General features: G+C 46.1%; 1 protein-coding gene across 8 annotated transcripts in view; it reads left to right on the forward strand.

The window, feature by feature from the left end:
* Window positions 1-10,625: 10,625 nt before the first annotated feature.
* Gabpb1 (GA binding protein transcription factor subunit beta 1) overlaps window positions 10,626-18,939 on the forward strand; it is a 53,862-nt gene continuing 45,548 nt past the window's right edge. For 2 of the 8 annotated variants that reach the window (XM_021261309.2, XM_087180857.1), the window contains exon 1: window positions 10,682-10,822. The gene's annotated coding sequence lies outside the window, so the exon portion shown is untranslated. Of the gene's footprint in view, window positions 10,823-10,927; window positions 11,572-12,329; window positions 12,418-18,939 lie in introns of those variants that run through there. The other 6 variants (XM_087180812.1, XM_021261305.2, XM_087180826.1 and 3 more) reach the window with 5 other exon arrangements.

The following is an 18,939-nucleotide window of genomic DNA, read 5'->3' on the forward strand; positions in this document are numbered from 1 at the left end:
TAAACATTATGGATTGTACACGGTATCAAAATATCCCAAAACCCTATAAATAGGCACAATTTTATGTATCTGTTTAAAAATAGAGAATAAAGTGGTTTTTAAATTTTGACACAGGGTCTCAATATGTGGTCCAGGCTGGCCTTAAAGTCACTATGTAGCATAGTCTGGCTTTGAATTTGTGGCGATCTTCCCACCTTTGCCTCCCGAGTACTGGGATTACAGGCAGAATTCATTATTTTTACACTGTGCAGGAATTACACGGACGATATGTTGGCTACAGTTAGGCCCAAGGACAATTACTAGGACGACTCCTTCTGGATGGACTTTATGAGCCTGTGGAAACTGCAGATACTGCACATTGTCTTGGCTGGCTTGGGCTGCTGCACAAAACACTATAGACTGAGTGAGCGGCTTAAATAACGAAAGTTTATTTCTCACAGTTTGGTAGGCTGGTGTGGCGGGTTAATTAAGGAGCGATTTACACTGCCCGGCTGAATGGAGTCAGCGTGGTTCTGGGCGTGGAAGACCCACCTGAGGATTGCTGCCTAAGGCATAAAAGGAGAAGTGGAGGGAAGATCATTGCTGTTGATTTTCCTGATACGAACTCGGCTGTTCTTTTCGTCAGAGGAGCTCGGGGCCTCGTTGTCGCTGGGAACGGCTGCTGTTCTCAGGGGAGCCCTGGTCTTCGCCATGAGCGTTGCTTCCTGCTCCATGCAGATCCCGCAGCTGGTGGCATAGACCCTTCACCATGCAGGCGCAGACTTTCTGGCCGCCATCAATGGGCTCTGGGGCTTCCCGGTGCAGATCCCCGACGCAGACCTGCACGAGATGTTGCAGTGAGCTCTGGGCCTTCGGCTGACTTGTTCGGGATAGCGGCGTGGGGTCCAGGCCCTCGGCTGGAGTCCTCAGCTCTCCAGCCAGATCTCTTGCACTCCTCTGCATTGGACTTTTTTAGGTGACTACCCCGATAAATCATGTGTCCTGTATTAAATGTATTCCCTTGCAAACCCTGACGACAGCAGCTGGGAATTCTGAGGTTGAGGTGCCAGTCAATTCAGTTCCTGGTGCCATTTCTTCTTGGCTTGCAGATGTCATCTTTTCTTGAACCCTTGCATGGCTCTTCCTCTATGAGCTTGAGGACAGAGATTCCTCCATCCTGGGGATTGAATCCAGGGCCTTTGCACGGAGCTCCATCCCAACCTCTTTTTCTTTTTTGAGACAAGGTTTTGTTAATTTGATGTTGCCTAGGCTGGGCTCAAACTTTTGACCCTCCTGCCTCAGCTTCCTCTTCCCTTTCTTCTAAGGCCACTAAGGCCACTAATCTCATTATGAGGGCAACATGTGGTTTTGTGAGGACACAAATGTTCTGTCCATAACACCATAAATTGTTCAGTATGGAGTAGAAGCAGATGTCCAAATGGTTGGGTTCCAAGGATGAAGATGCTCTACAAACCCATGATTTATGCAATAAGTAAAGTCTGGCATGTGAGGAGCCAGCACACCACAACCCATCCCTCTCTTCTCCCTCAGTTGCTTCTGCTCAAGTAACTTCCACCATTATTCCTGGAACTCTTTCTCCCCAGATAGAACCCCAGGCAGGTGCAGTCTGCAGCCCCACATCCTCCCCGTGCCATCTCAGCACCTAAACAGGAGTGATCAAAATCAAATTTCAGCTCCTATCACATTAGGACATTTTTTTGTGAAATTATTAATGTCTTGCCCTTCCCGGGGTTGACATTTTGCAATTCAAACAAAGGCTGAATGGTCTTTTTAGATTCTGCTAAGCTTGCAAATTTGCTAAGCACCCCCCCAAAAAAGTGTAGGTGGAGCTGTTTGCAGTCATTCCTGGCCCCTTTCCAGGTATGCTGGGTGCTTTGATTGCATAACCACCACCCCCTTTTTCTGTTTAAAAAAATAGTTGTAAAAAAAAAAAAAGCCTAGTTGTAGGTGGATAGCTGCAGAAACGGTTGCAAAGAATTTCTGTATCCCCAGCAAATGCTGTTAACTGAAACCCATTCTTTCTCAATTTAAACAAATGATTTTGTTATTGACCCTGAAAGTATTAAGTAGCACTTGAAATAATCTGCCCTTGAAAGATACAGTGGTGCACTCCTATAAGCCTAGCTACTCAGGAGTCGGAGGCAGGGGGATAGCAAGTTTGAGGTCAGCCCAGGCAATTTAGCCATATTTTAAGAGTAATAAAACAAGAAGGGCCAGGGATGTTGGCTGAGGGCTCCTTGACTTCAATCCCCAGTGATGAGGAAAAAAAGCTGAAGATCTGATAGCAATCCATCAGCAGAGGTGTGGAGAGACACTAGGTGCACAGAAAGCAAACTAAAAATATACATAGGTCCTTTTGCAGAGCAATTCCAGCAGCAGGAACTGAAATGAGACATGCTCACATATACAAGAAAAGATGTACATACAAGATGTTCATTCAGGTGGGAGTAGCGGGACGTGCCTGTGATCTCAGCACTCAGGAGGCTGAGGCAGGAGGATTGCCATGAGTTTGAGGCCAGCCTGGGCTACATAGTGAGTTCAAAGCTAGCCTGCACTACAGAGTGAAACCCTGTCTCAAAAAGAAAAAAAAATGTTCATTCAAACACTAATTAGGTACAAGACTAGAAACTCAATGTCCCTGCATTGGGTTACGACTAGTTAATAATCTGCAGGGTATGAAAAGTCATCTTTTAGGCACTACTATGGACAAGTCCCATATATGTCTTAGGTGTAAAGTATAGAAAAGTAGGTAAGAATCCTCCTCCTTGTATAATAAGTGGGGAAAATATGAATATTCTTACATGTATAGGAATTTTTAAAAAACGCTCTAGAAAAGTAAACAAGAAAAATAGTAAAGCTCACCTTGGAGGTGGGAACTGGATGGATGGAAGAGAGTGATAATTATCTTTGAAAATCCTTTTTTGCCTTTTGTGGTACTAGGGATTGAACCCAGGCTGTGGGGATGCTAGGCAGGCACTCTGCCGCTGAGCTATATCTCAGTCCTTTTTATTTACATTTAAAAACTTCTGAGACAGAGTCTTGTTGAGTTGCCTTCAGTTGGGTTCAGGTTAGTCTTAAACTTGCAATCCTCCTGCCTCAGACTCCCACACAGCTACAATTACAAACTCGTGACACCATACCCTGGAAAAAATATTTTTGAGCTAGTGGATTATCCAAATGGTTTTTAGAAACTGGCTAGACCTCTAACAGTTTTATGTGCTAGGTTACTCAAATATGGCCTCAACTCACAGGTTAATGCAAAAACATAGGGTTGAATGAGTGGCTGTGCCTCACCAAGTCATGGAAATCAAAGCTCTAGATGCATGGAGAAATTCTGAGGTAAGCAGCTTTGCAAAAGAATTTCATTAGTTTTTTTCATTATTTACTAAAACTCTTCTCTAGGAGGCAGAGTGGGCTGAGACAGAAAATGTGTTCATTTCCTATTTGATTTAAAATACTTCAGAAGCCCATCTGACTAAAACTCCTGCATTATTCATCCATAAATCTAAGAAGCATGTACGAAAGACCTAGAAATTGTGTTGTGCGGAGCATTTTTTTGTTTTGGTTTTTTGAGACAGGGTCTTGCTATGTAGTCCAGGCTGGCCAGGAACTAGCAGCATTCCTCTTGCCTCAGCCTCCCCAGTGCTGGGATTACAGGAATGAGCCACCATGCTTGGCATGGGGAGCATTTTTCATCTAATTTTAAGGTTACAATGATATTTTAATAGTAAACAAATAGTTTTAATGAAACTACTGGTAGTGGGGACATCTGTCTCATCAATTTTGGTGGGTTCCTTTACATTTGGAGGAGTTATCCTGCTTTTCAAAGGCGTGAGTTCATCACCAGCAGAATTACCTCAGTCCACATTTTAAGGACCTGGACTAGTAAAACCACCTTTGCCTTTTCCTGTAGGACTTCAGGTGGCTAAAACTGCACTGTACACAGACTGAACAAAATTGCCCAACTTCACGTTTCCCAAGTGGAAGAGCCTAGGGTGGCGACTGTCGGGCTGACTGCGTCAGTTCGCAAGCTATGAGGCGGAGGAATCCCACATCCGGAGAGTTCCTCTGCTTCTCTTCCCTCTCAAGCCTTCAGATTGGCAGCCTGAGGCTGGCGAGAGTATCTAGCTAGACCCAGCTGGTCTTGTTTTACTATACTCATTTTCAGCTACTGTCTCATGTTTTCCTCATGGCCACAGGTTAAGAGCACAAATGTGTCTGGTGTGACTGGCTCTGGGCACCGGAGAGGGGGAGTGTGCTGTGCTGCTGCCTTGGCCACGAATCGCAGACGTCCAGTGGCCTCTTCCTCGGGCTCATCTTTGCTGGACACTTGGCGCTCCAGGAACAGTGTGGGGTGCAGCAGGAACTGGAGTGGAGCTGGTCTTAAATTCAGTTTCTTGCCAGGTGTGGCAGCGCACACCTGCGATCCCAGCACTTGAGAGACTGAGGCGGGAGGGTTGTCAAGAGTCCAAGACTAGCCCGGAACACATACAGTGAGACCTTGACTTAAAAAAAAAAAGAAGCTGTTTCTTCTCCTTGCTCTGCAAAGAGACTACAAGAGGCAACCAGTGGTGACCTTGGCGTCAGAGAGGAATGAGAGAGAAGGCAGAGAGCTGCTTGTTGGTTTCAGAGAGGCTCAATAAATGATTTCCTCTCCTCCTCTTTACTTTTCCTTCTCTGTCCTTCAGTACTTTGTCTATATTCTTTCCATCACTTCCATGGCTTTAGTAATTACCTGTTCACAAGTAACATCTAGTTTCCTACCGCCAATGTGGCCCTTCCAGCTGAGTACCAAGCCTCTGCATACCCGTGTAACTTTCCACGCCGGTTCCCTGGCATCATCTTAGACTTGGCCAGCACATGCTACGCAGAGCTCATCTTTCCCCGAATTTGCTCCTCCTCTGTTTGGCTTTCTCGTTTTATCCATGGCATGACTGTTGTCTCCATCACTCAGGCTCCACATCTCAATTAGCTTTAAAATCTTTCCCCTTTCCCCTCATGCTGAATCAGGTATCAGTAAAAACTGCATAAGGTATTTCAACAGCTTGCCCCAGGCTAGAAACAAAAAGGCTCGTTTCAACGGAGCTGGGTCACTATGCAGTGCAGTGTGGTCAGAGCCTAAAGCCAGGCAAGGCTGTCGCTTCCCTGTCAGCTGCTGCGCTTTTCACCTGGCCAGGCTGCCTCGGGTTCTGCAGGATCTTCTGCATCTGTCCCCTCTTCTTCACCCCTGCTACCTGAAAAATGCAGGGGAACTTATTCCCGCGTCTGTAATCTGTTTATAGGAAAATTGGCCCAGTCAGGGAATGTGTAGTTGGGAAAGTGTATCCAGCGCTGCCTGGGAGGTATTTTTTCATTATTAGAAAAAAACGAGCATACATTTTAAATCATGATATACATTCCAAAAAACAACCCTTCTCCCCAGTCTATAGGCCAATAAATGAATGAAACCCCCTTCAGGTCAGAAAACTGCCAAGTACCCTGGAAGCACCTCTTTATTATTTATTCCCTCCTAAGCACTACACCTCAAAGTGATTTTTTTTTTTTTTTTTTTAGTACTGGGGATCGAACTCAGGTCCCTGTGCTTGTGCAGCAGGCAGCGAAACCACTGAGCTAAATCCCCGGCCCTCAAAGTGATTTCCTGTCTTTACAATTTTTACTACCTCAACCTCCACTTCTAAATCTAGTTTGGTTTTGCCTGGATTTTGAACTTTGAATTTTCCAAATTGCTTGTAACTATGTATCCCCATCAGCAGTTGCTGAAACTCTTGGCCAACATTTGGTATTTTCTGGGTTTTCTGTTTTAGTCATAGTTGGGTGAGTGAAGTATCTCATTGGAGTTTTAATGTGCATTTCCCTAATAATGAAAACAGCCGAGCACCTTGTTTGTTGGTGATGCAGACACCTTCTTTTGTGATGTGACTATGAAAGCCTCTTACCCATTTTTCTACAGGGTTATTTTTATTAATCTGTGGAGTTTTTATAAAACTTAGATAGGAAGGAGACCTATTTCTGTTGTAGAAATGGATTTGCCTGATGCTGTTGGAATACCACTAATTCCCCTTATTCTGGCCACCAATTTACTAATGACCCCCTGGGAAGAAATGTGGTCAACTTCATGAGTCCTCTGTACCGTTTGTGTTGGGAAACCTGCTAGATATTGAACACGTAATAGTGTAAACAAATGTGACTAGGAATGCTGCTTTGGAATGAGACCTGTATTGGAATTCTGCCTCTGAGATTTATAAGCTTAGTGACTTCAGACAAGTTCATTTATTTTAGCCTCAGTTTCCTCATGGGAAAAATGGAGCCAATAATACCTATTTTATAGAATTGTGGGATTAAATGAGACAATACATGTAACAGGCTATGTGCTGTGGGGCACAATGGAGGCATTTAGCAAATGGTAGCCACTGTAGAAAATGAGGTGTCCATTTCTTAGAGCTCTGACAGTTCTCACTATGAAGTAAAAACTTTAGTTAAGTCTGGGAATTTGGTCCTTCTGATTCCCTTCATCCTAACACCTCTGAAGCAGCAGTGAAAGATGATACTTGATAAAACATGGTAAACATTCCTAGAGAAGGGAATTAAAAAGGAAAGATATACACATAAGCCCCAAATTTGTATTGGATCCAAGAATAAACAGTCTGTCAGAGTGCTGTAAGTTTCTGATGCGTGGACGGTGACAGTGTCTGCAGGCTGGCGGTGGCCCGTGGACCACCCCTCCTGGGTACTGCCCTAGAGCTTCACCACCAATTCTGAGCCCTCTGGGCCCAAGTATAAGTAAGGAAGGGGTTGCTCTTGGTCCTGAGTCCCCAGGTGGTTAACCAGTGGCCTTTCTGGCCTTCAGCATAATGCTCTAAGCGAACTTCCTTCAACACTACCTACTGTGCACCATGACTCTAGGGCAAAATCCCACTCCCCGGACTTGGCTGGCATCCACGGCTTCTGGCCTGGTTCCAAACAACTTTGAGGTCAGATTTTCTATTATTCTATTCCGTTAAAACTGCACTGCCAATACAATGGCAACTAGCGCCACCCGAAATGTGGCTGATTTAGGAACTGAATTTTTATTCTTTAAAATTAAAATACTGTCACATGATTCAATTACCACAAAACTTTTTTCTTTTTCTTTTTTTTTTGGTACTGAGGATTGAACTCAGGTCCTTGGCTTGCGCAGAAAGCAGTGAAACCATTGAGCTAAATCCCCGGCCCTTTTTTTTCTTTTTTGTGAGGCTGGAGACTGAACCCAGGACCTCACAAATGCTAGGCACTCTATTGCTGAGTTCTACTTGCAACGTTTTAAAAAAATTCTCACACAGGCAGGTCTCGACTTGCAAGCTTACTGCCTCAGCCTCCTGGGCAGCTGGGATTACAGGCACGCACCACCACCCCTAGCTTGCAAAACTTTTAAGTATGTTGAAACGAGTTTTCAAATGCAAATTTTATGAAGTACTGAGATAAGCTAGATAAGTAGAAAACACATCAGATTTCAAACAGTAATGAGAAAAAGAATGTAAAACATTTAAAAATGTTTAATATTTTATATTGCTTGATCACGTGAAATAATAGTGGGATATACTAGAATCCCATGCTTTTACTTTTTAACTGTGGCAACTATAAAGCTGTTTCTATGGACTGTGCTGCCTATACAACCAAAACCCCAGACCTCGAGTCACTATTGATTCCTGTCTCTCCCTCCCTTTTCTACTCTCCTAAACTACGTTACTCCATTTCTTAAAACCCTTTATGGCTTGTTTTGTTTTGTTTATTGAGACATCATCTTGCTATGTAGTTCAGGCTGGCCCTGAACTCACTATGTAGCCCAGGCTGGCCTTGAACTCACAGCAATCCTCCTGCCTCAGCCTCCGAGTGCTGGGATGACAGGCGTGCACCACCAAGCCCTGGCATCTTATCAATGCCGAAGATCTCATCTCCTACTATCACATCCTTTTTTTCTGAGTTACTGGCGATGGACCAGGGCCTATGCACTGGGCTGGATTCCACCCCTTTTTATTTTTAAATTTTGAGAGTCTTGATAAATTGCTAAGGCTGGGCTCAAACTCTGCCATCCTCCTGCCTCAGCCTCCTAGAGTGCTGGGATTGTGACAATCTCCATCCCTTTGTTCTCTAGACTTCAGCAACACTGGCCTCCTCCTTGTTCCCTTACACAATAAACTCTTTCTCACCCTAGGGCAAAGGCAGTTCCCTTTGGTTTCATGCACTGCCTTAACCTCTTCCCAGTTGGGGCTCAGCTGAGAAGGTCTCTGAAAGGCCTCCTTCCACCTCTCACCAGGTCCTGAAGGTCTGTTCTCTCACCCAGGGAAGAGCTTTGTCCAATCACCCTTGTTTTCTTTATGAACTTACTCTCCTTTGCCCCTCACTGAAGTGGACACAGGAAGCCTATCTTGCTGTGGCCACAGGTATTCCAGTGTGAGGAGCCATGTTGGGCAGAGTGGGTGCTCTTCCCCCAAACAGTGCTGGCTGGACCCATCCTGCTGGTCGGCTCACAGGCACTTCAAATTCCACCTGGGTAAAACGGGGCCTTTGTCCTCATTTTCCATCTCAGAGCCATCTCAGGCATCCTCTGGGAGTTCCACCGGGCACTCTGCTGAGGCGCAGGCGTCATCTCTGACATCTCCCTTCAGCTGCTCCTTTATCCTGTGGTCAACCTCATCTCCAAGCTCTCAATAACCACAATCGATTTCTTCAAGGCCCCTCCTTGCCACAACCTCCGCCCAAGCCACCATTCTTGGAGATTACTCTTTTCTCCCAACTCTTTTCTTTCCCTTGGATTTTTGCATAACAATCGGCTGTCAAAAAATGCAAATTCAGGGCCGGGGATTTAGCTCAGTGGTTTCGCTGCCTGCTGTGCTAGTGCAAGGACTCGAGTTCGATCCCTGGTACAAAAAAAAAAAAACCCAAAAGACCCCCGCAAATTCAGCCATATTTTTACTTAAAAATGAATCAGCGGTCTTCTCCTGGCTCACACCAACTTCTGCACAGGGCCTCGGAGGCCTGGAGGACTAGACCCCTCTCGGAGCACCTCTGGGCCCCCTGAACAGCAGTGTCTTCCACACTGCACCCACCCCACCCAGCACCCAGCTGTCTCGTTTGTGCCTTGTCACTCAGGACTGGAAGGCCTCCCCAGCTCCCTCCCTAAAGCTACTGGCTCTCCAGCGCCTTCCAACTCACCCCTCCCGGGTGAGCATGGGGTTCCTCCTGAGACCCCACAGTATTAAGCAGCTCCCCCTCCTTATACTCCTGGTGATGCCTACTGATTACATCTTACAGCAAAGATCAACGAGGGCCGGTAAGGATTCCGTAGGAATCATGAGCTGAGTGTTTAATCAAACTCAGTGTTAAAAGTATGACATCAAAATCCCGACAATTGTTTTCATCAACTGATGCAACAGAAATATTAAGATCAAAACAAAGCACAAACCGTGGCTCCCATACTACTTCCTTTGGTTCTATTTTAGGCACAATCCCTTAAGTTTCAGGAGGACTACAACTCTTCACTGCATCAGTATCATGCAGGGAACGGTGGGGACAACAAGATTTCTTATCTGGGGCCACACCAAGCAGTGTGCAACACGGATTCATTTGTCCTTTCAGCTCCCCCTGAATGCACTCTTGGCGCGGTCTCAAAGATTCCCGCTCCTAGACACACAATGCCAACAAGTCCACGTTAGGAGGTTAGAAAGCTCCCGCTCACAACAGAGTGCGGAGTTACTCCGCAAATCACATGAACTGAATCCATGACGCTTTTCCTTTGCATATCATTTCCCAAAAACTCTTGCTACTTTTAAAATACAACACAATAAAATCCTTGGCATTCCAGGTATGAAGAAAAAACAGAAAAACCTCTGACGTGACAGTAAATCCAAGGAGTTCAGTAAGCACCGTCAGAATGCTTTAAAAACAAAAAGCTAAGCCGGACATGGTGGTGCACGCCTGTAATCCCAGCACTCTGGTGGACTGAGGATCAGAAGCTCAAACCGTGCCTGGGCAACTTAACGGGATCGTGTATTAAAATGAAATGGGCCGGGGATGCAGCTCAGTGCGAAAGCCTAGGGTTCAATCCCCCACCCCCAAAAGCTAGAGCGACACGTCCACGTTCTGGTCAGTTCACCGGTCCATGCTGAGCTCCTGCGGTCCCCGGCCAGCGCGGGGCACGGTGAGGGAACCCAGCTCCACTTCCGCCCCCTGGGAGTCGCCCGCCGGCCGCGAGCGGGAAGCCGGCCCCGCCGTCCGCTAGCTGGCTGGGCGGACTAGGCCTCGCCGTCCGCCGCCCGCCACCGCCCACCCGCGCAGGAAGGGGCGGCAGCCGCGCTCCCGCGCACGTGGCTCTTGGAGCGCCCTCCTCGCTCTGCGCAGGCGCGGCCTGCCGGGACTCGCGGTCACGGCGCGGATCCCTCCGCCGCCTCCTTTGTGTGGCGGAACGCTCGAAATGGCCTATTTTCCTTGTCCCCGTTAAGCAGCCGGCCCAGCCCCGCACGCCCCGGACTCCCACCGGAACGGGGGCGGGGGCGGGGGCGGGGGCGGGAGCCGGCCCCGAGCCCCGGGCGGCGGGCCCTCGCGCGGGCGGACGCGTCCGGGCCGCAGAGCCGCGGCGCCATGTGTCCCTCCGCGCGCGGCCCGGTGGAGTCCTCGGCGCGGCTCTCGGGCGCCGGCCCGACGCGGCACTTTCGGAAAAGAGCGCTCTGTGCCGCCCGCGCGCGCCGAGTGTAGCGGGCCGCGTCAGCTCGGCCAGCCTCGAGGCGCCTCGCGCCCGCGCCCCCCGCCCGCCGCCGCCCCGCCGCCGCTCCCGAAGCTTTTCCAGGTCAGTGCGGGTCTGTGTGGGGCCCGGTTACCACCGGATGTGGAAGTTGATCTCTTCGCTGGTAAAAAATAATTCCACTTCCCCCGGAACCCAGATCATCCCCGCGATTTCCTGTTTATTGCATTAAGGCGCTGGGTTTCCGGGGCTCCCGGACCCGCGGATTCCGCGGGGGTCGGTGGGGTCGGCCGGGCGCCCGCTTCCCCCCCATGCCGCCGCCGCCGCGCTTTGTCCCCGGCCCCGCGCGGTACATGGAGGCCGCAGACATGGAGGCGGCCGCGCCCGGGGTCGGGGCTGGGCCGGGCCAGGATCGGCGCCGGAGGCGGGAGACGCCCGGGCCGGGACGGAGCCTCGCGGCCCGCCTCGGCCTTTGTCTGGCTCCTGCAAGCGGGTGGCCCGGGGGGCCCGGCGTCCGCGATCGCGCAGCCGCCCCGAGACCTCGCTCGGGACCTGGGGCGCTCGGAGCGCGGACGCCGCCGGCCCCTCGCCCACTGGGACTCCTGGTGCGCCCGGTGCGCGTCGCCGGGCCCGCAGCCGCGGATCGCGCGCCGGCCTCCGAGGTGACCGTGGAGCCCCCGCCCGGAGGCGCGGCCTCCTGATGTGCCTGGCCCAGCTCGGTCCGCCCCGTGCCCGTGGTTGCGTCTGTCGGACGGAGCTCTGCTTGGGCCCGGGCCGCGGCTCTTCCGAAGGGGGCTGCGTGATGGGCAATTTTGAGTTTTGTCCCTGGACTCTGGTTTGCTGTCTCAATTCAGGCAAGTTATTTTCTGAAAAGTTATTTTATTTTGAAAAAAAGATCTAATGGAATTTGTCGGTGATTCCTACAAAGCAATTTTGGCACCCAGAGTTGAAACCACCCTAAGTTATTTTGTTGCAGGCAATGGTGACAAAGTCTCACCTGCTCGTAGTTTATCTTATGTAAGGGTCACCAGCTTGGTTTAGGTTTTTCCTTTTTTTCTTTTCTCTTAGACAAGTTCTTGCTGTTTAGTCCAGGCTGGGCTTGAACTTGCAATTCTCCTGCCTCAGCCTGCTGGGATTCTAGGCGGGGTCGCTCGCTACTCCACCTTTGGTGTAAAATTTTTGCTGACAGATTTCGACATTTCCACTCTCAGGCACAGACTTTGAATTTAAGGAAACTAAAGACCCCTTTATCTCTTTTTCTTCTAAGTATTTTTTCAAAAACAAAAAATATCGAGCACACGTGAATACAAATGACAAGAGTGAGATTGTTTTTTATTTCTGCAAATCTTTTGAATGCGTGGTTTGATACAATACAGCCAGATTCTTAAACCTACTTCTGCATTGGTCTCTTGTAGTGTCACACCATGCCACCTCTGGAAAACTCCACGGTACCCTTGTACTTTGTTTTAAGTGAACAACCATGTCATCCTCTGTTTTCAGCATGTAGGTCAAGTCGGGGTATTATGCAAGACATACTTTAAAAGTACAGATAAGAATGATTACTACACATTTTCCTTGGACTCTTACATTTTTTTTTTTTAATGGGATTTAGAACCAGGTGTGGTGGTGCATGCCTGTAATACCAGCCCTCTGGAATCTGAGGCAGAGTTCCAGCCCAGCCTGGACAGTTCAGCAACCTGGTGAGACCCTGTCAAAAACATTTTTTTAGAAAGGGCTGGGGTGTAGCTCAGTGTGAAGGCCCTTTGTTCAGTTCCTAGTACTGAAAGAAAAAATTGGGATTTAGTTGTATAAGCAATCCTTCAGATAGATAAAGTTCCATAATCTATGTACCTGGAGACTCAGGAATGTTTAGAAATATTCTAAGTGATTAAACTTAATTTTAATTTCATTAATGATATACACAAAACATGACTTCCATGTGAGATTTGCTTGTGAAAATTTGTGTGTAAGGGTAATCAAAACACTGTAAGAACTCTAGAGAAGTTCTACAATGAAACCTTTGGTAAAATGAGATAGTTTGACACACACACCCTTACAGAGTTCTTAATGTCTGGATGAATCTGAATTTGTTGGGTGAATGACAAATTACACGGGAGTGTGTAAACTTTTAAGATCACATTTTGATTTAATAGTTTTGAAAGGAAGCCAAATGTTTCCAGTTGTTTCTGTGAACTCTAGTCTGAATCTGTCAGTCTGTAGTTCTCTCCTGTTTCATCAACAGGAAGCATCTGGTCATTCTTTATGTAATTGTTAGAAAATGCCAGGTGTATTTTTAATGTTTGCTGTTTGTGTGAAAATAGATTGGATCTTGGTTAATCTTACTTGATGTTAGTTTATGCAACCCATCCCTTCCCGAGCATTTTAACAGGTAAAGCAAACATGTCATTAGGAATTTAGAAAATGTTTTTTTTTTTCTTGCGGTACTGTGCATTCACACTGAGCTACATCCCCAGCCAGCCCTTTTTATTTGGAGACAGTGGTTTTGCTGTGTTGCCCCAGCTGAGCTCCGACTTGGGATCCTATTGTCTCAGCCTCCTGTGTAGCTGGGAATTACAGGCGTGTGCCCCGAGCCTCAGCTGCTTCATGACATTTTGAATCATGAATCCATTTCTGAGGGTGCGTGAGACCCTTATCTAGTTCCCCTTTTCGAGTTCCCCTTTGGAACAAGTGGCCTGAGTGCAGATGCACTCACTGACCATCTCTTTTCTCTCACTCGGCAAACACTGAAAAAGAAACCCAAACAAGATGTTGTACTTTAAGATAACTTGATTTTCTTTTTTTGTGTGGTACTGGGGATAGAACGGAGGACCTCATGCCTGTCAGTGTAAGGAAGCACGCTACTACTGAGGCACAGTACTACCCAGCTCTTTTTAAGTTTAATTTAGAGACTGGATCTGCCCATGCTGGCTGTGAACTTGCAGTCCTCTTACTTAGCTTCTCCAGTAGTGAGGGTAACAACAGGCTTGTGGCAGTGTGCCTGGCTGGTTTCGTTTTTTTTAAATTGACAGATAGTTGGCCATATTTTTCTGGTTCAGTATGGTAATTTTTTTGATTATCAGTGTGAAATGATCAAATTAAGGTAATTAGCATTTCCATCTCCTTAAACATTTATCATTTCCTTATTTTGGAAACCTTTGAACTCTTCTCATTCTTTATAACATATATAATAAATTGTAAACTCCAAGCACCCTATTGAGACAAGTTAAGTTTTTTAATATCATTCCTTTGATCTATAAATCATCTAGTAATCATGTTTCTGGAGCACAAATATGTCTACTTTGGCATATAGTAATAGCACTATACTGTGCATAACTTTATTGAAGATGCTTGTTGTGTCATACTTTTTTGGGTTTTTTTATGGTGGGATGGAGCCCCCAGCTCTCATCATACTTAAAGATATTTCTGATGCCAGACAAAGTTAGTGTTAGGGCCTCAGTATCTTCTCCTTGCACTGTGGTGCTCTGCTGATCAGCTGTCAGTTTAGTCTTTGCGGGATAGTTCACCTTTATTTGGGCTGATTCAGTCCATGACATGAGTGGAGAGGTGTGAGCCTAGGCTTGAAATGATTTTGCCACTACAGATAAACTCATGTGCAGGGTCATGGATTCAGATGTAGAAATCCAAAACTCTTAGCCCTAGTTCTCTTACCTGTTAATTAGGAAGATTCTAAAGGCTGGCAAATGCTAATGCTCGGATAGAGAATGTAGAAAAAAAAGACTTGATCATTTTAACATTTCATGTGAATCAGATTTCGCTACTTTGTAATTTTTTTAAGAAATAAAAAGGTTAAGTGGTAGAACCGCATATACAAAGAACTGAGTGTTGGCCCCACTTTACTCTGTATTGGTTGTGCCAGTGATACTGTATCAGCTTTTATTGTATCAGCATACTCTCCGGGAGTGGGACTATGTATCTTTCCCCAAACTTGATATTACAGTAGAACCACCTGTAGATTACTTAAACACAACAGCAACAAAACAGACGCCAGCTCTTAACTAGGCTAGGGCCTGGGTGTCCTTTGTTGAAGTTTCCAAGATTGTAGACACTGAGTATAAACATTAAACTGTAGAGCACAGGCAGAGAATCTTGACTGGGAGAAATGGAGATGAGGACGTACTGAACATGGGTGTTTGACCCCATGAAGAGCGGACAGCAGCTTTAAATACTTGGAGGTTGGTCAGAAAGGCCAGGTTGGATCTGACCAGAGAGATGGAATTAAAGGGTAGAAGTGGGAGTCAGATTTCAATAATGCTCCGAGAGAAATTTCCTTAAAATTGCAGAAGTGAAATGGGTTGTTTTGGGTGGTGGGCTGTGCCCATTCCCTGACAGTGTCCAAGTTGGGGATTCTAGGGTAGAAGAGCTGATGTGCTGAAGGAGGATTTGGGCTGTGTGTCCTTGGGTTCCCTACAAACTGAGAGTTCATAAAATATGTCGAGGTTTGCAGATATTTAGAGGAAGAGCAAAACTAATTGAAACAATTGAGCTTATTGGATCATAATTTCCACCTTCTTGGATAGAGAACAGTTTTGTTTTGTTTAAGACAGGGTCTCACTGTGTAATCCCGGCTGGCCTTGAGCTCATAATCTTCCTGCCCCAGCCTCCTGAGTGCTGGCATTACAGGCATGTACCTATACCCTGCTGAGAGATGAGCATTACGTGAGAGGGTTCTTTGATGAAGAGCTTTAAATTACACTGTAATTTGGCAGACTTGAGCCTTAAAAATGGACATAACTTCTGACATGGACATTTCCATTTAAAGGAATTTATCTTGATGTCGTAAAGGTGTGCATGAAGTTTTCGATAGTAGCATTGTTATTAATGGAGCTATGTGTTGGATGGAGTTGTAGCTCCTGCGTGGCAGAGCTTAGCGTGCACTAGACTTTGGACACCCCCCCCCCAACAACCAACCAAACAAAAAAACTGTTTACACCTTTAACCCCTGTAGTAATCTTACAAACTGGTCGGTTAGTTGGCCCATTTTTCAGAAGACAGTACTGAGGCATAAAGAAATGAGGGAGCGGACCTAAGGTAGCTAGGATGTGCACCCGCCGTGTGATGAAAGCCAGCATTCCTGATCACTACACTGTAAGCTTGTAAACACCTGAATGTCCCCAGTGAGTGTTAGGGTGCATCCCTAAATGGGATGATTCTAACACCATCCATTAAAGTAATGATGTGAGAAGAATGTAGACATGAAAAGGTGTCTTGGTATATGTAAGTGAAAAAGTAGATTTAAACCCAGGATGTATTTTGATAAGTGAAAGAATACATGCTAAATTGTCCTGAAATTATTTCCAAGTGTAATTTTATAAGGTGATTATTTTCTTTGTGCTTGTCCAAATTTTCTAACTTTTACAGTGAAAGTGAATTATTGTGCATTACTTACAATTAAAAACATCTTGATGCTCCTAATACAAAATTAAAGATACTCATGGAAGCTGAGGAATTTGGATTTTACACTATGCAATTTATGCAAGTGGATTTGGAGATTTGTATAAATGAGAATTTGTAAGTGCAGGAAATGTTGGGTTTTTTAAAAAAAGTTCGATTCCTTACATTTTAGAAGTATACCTTAATTGAATAGAGATAAATATCAGTGACTCCTACCACCTCCCTGACCATAATTAGTAGTTTTGTTTTCTTCATCTCATGTACTATTTTAAATATTGTATTAATCCCACTTACTCTATATGATGTTAGGCAGTTGACTTAATCTCTTTGTGCTGTAGTTTTCTCCTGGAAAATGGGGATTATTATAATACCTATCTTGTCGTGATGGGGAGGATTAATGAATTAGTACACACTGTATAAAGTAATCAGAACAGTGCCTGACACATAGTTAATAGCTCAGCAAATGCCAATAATTGTTGCTATAGGATCACAGTCCACTAATCAAAATCCTTGGAGTCTAATAATTTCAGAATTAATTTTTTGGAGCTGGGTAGTACGTATACCTGTAATCTCACTACTCTGGGCAGCTGAAGGAGGAGGATGGAGAGTTGGAGCCGCGCCCCCTCCCCCAACCTAGTGATTAGTGAGACCCTGTCGCAAAGAAAAAAATAAAGACTGGATTGTGTCCAGTGCAGTACTCTTCTTCAGTGGTTATTATGCCTGCAGTCAGATGTGTGAACAGTTAGGCCAAAGGGGATAGACTATAAATAGCTGCATGTCAGTACAGGGCAGGTTTTACTACCAAATGAATGATTTTGAGGCTCAGATTTTTTTTTTTAGTTTTTAGAATTGCAGATAAGAAATTAGAACATTTATTCAAGTTTGAGCCCCATTTTTTTTTTCTTTTTTTCTTTTGGTACTGGGGATCAAACTCAGGTCCTTGCGCGGTGGAACCACTGAGCTAAATCCCTGGCCCTGAGCCCCATTTTATTTTCATATTAAAAGATCTTTTTGTAGTTTGTGTAGCTTTAGTGCATGGATAAAAAATAATGGAAAGTGTCCACTTGTGCCTCCTTTGATTAAAAAGTAAGTTGAAACTACTGCTTCTGAGCTTCCTAGGGCTTCACCGCTTCCTTCTTAGCTTAACTGCAGCTTCGCAGTATTGAGCTTGGCTTCCCAGGGCGCCCCTGCCGTGTCGTTAAGTGTAGCACCTGCACGCACTGCTGCGGCGCTCACGGCCTTTGCTTTGCTCTGGTGTGAGTGTACTGTCCGGGCCTCCCTGTCTCCGCTTGCTCTCTCCTGTCTCCTGTGTCGTCTGTCTCACGCCTTGTGCCCACTTGATCTCCCGGCAGTGCAGTCGTGGGTCTTCTGCTCTCTGCCCGCGTCTCCCCTTGGACAGGTTTGTTTTGCTCTGATGACTCCCAGGTGTGTTCTGGTTTGTAGCTCAGGAGGTTTGTTGTGTGTTTCGACTGGAAGGCTGAAGGCATTCCTGTCACCTTCACATTTGTTACCTAGTCTCCGATTGGCACCAGGCTTTCAGTTAGATTCGCTGTTGGTGCCACCATATTTAAATCTTGAGCTTGTCTGTGATGCCTCTTTTTCCTTAGGCCCATCAATCAGGCATAGTTTTTCTAACTTCAGATTCTCCTTCCTTGAGTCTGTCCTTCATGTGACTGCCGGGATAATTTTCCAGAAACTTTTGAACCCTTTGCTACCAAACTGAAAGCCCAAGGAGAGAGCATGTGCTGTTGACCTTTGCCATGAACTGAACCTGAGCTGAATAAATGTTTGAGTGGATCTTCATTTGCTCAAAACTTTGCCTTCTCCCAATTCAAACTTTCAGGACTTGCAGGATAAAGTCCGAATTCTACTTTCTGACTTGCAGACCTTTTTGTTTGTTCTGCTTTTCCACCTTATCCCTTATTACTTCTTAACATTACTGAGTTGGTTTCCTCTGTGGTATAACTTGTGCTGCCTCTTTCCTTTTCCTTGCCTGCCTAAGCCCATCCAGGAATATTTGCCCCGAGTTGGGTGTTGTTCCAATCTCTGGTATTATAGCAATGAACAAATCAAGACAAAATTCCTGTTTTCTTACCACTGACATTTGCGGGGGGGACACAGTAAACAAATATGTTAGGCTGTCCTGAGCTTCCTGAGGAGGAACGGACTGAGATAGAAGGCTGGAGTGGCGGCATGTGGCTGCTGTGTAAGTGGTTATCTGAGTAAGGAAAGAGCTTTTCTAGGCAGGAAATGTGTTAGACCCCAAGGTGGCTCCATGTTTGGCTTAGAAAAATGCTAAATTCATGTGGCCAGAGTAGAGTGACCGAGGGTGAGGGCTCGGGCTGGGAGGCCATGGGGAGCCAGAGGCACTTCACATGTGAGGTCTCCCTGGGGAAGCTGTCCTTGACTGCGTCATCTTGTTAATTTAAACCTTTTTCAAATAGCACCTGTAGAAGTATCTTTCTTTTCTCTGTGCGGGGATTGAACTCAGGTCCCTTTGCATGCTATGCAGATACTCTATGCCCATCCAGCTAGATTCCCAGCCCCCAAATTATTTTTATATTGTAACCCACAGTAGTTGTGGATTAACTACTGAGCAACTTGGAACACCCAGCTGAACTGAGTCAGCGTGGTTCTGGGCGTGGAAGGCCCACCTGAGGATTGTTGCCAATGGCAGAAAGACCTGGAGGAAATGATTGTATGCTGTTGATTTTCTTGGAGAAGCTTGCCTGCTGGTTTTCCGGATGCAAACTTGGCTTTTTTTCATCATCAGAGGAGCTCAAGGCCTCGCTGTCGCTGGGAATGGCTGC

This window comes from Heterocephalus glaber, unplaced genomic scaffold, assembly GCF_053883595.1.
Source record: "Heterocephalus glaber isolate CG9 unplaced genomic scaffold, H.glaber_assembly_v1.0 deba00000122, whole genome shotgun sequence".
NCBI classification, from domain to species: domain Eukaryota; kingdom Metazoa; phylum Chordata; class Mammalia; order Rodentia; family Bathyergidae; genus Heterocephalus; species Heterocephalus glaber.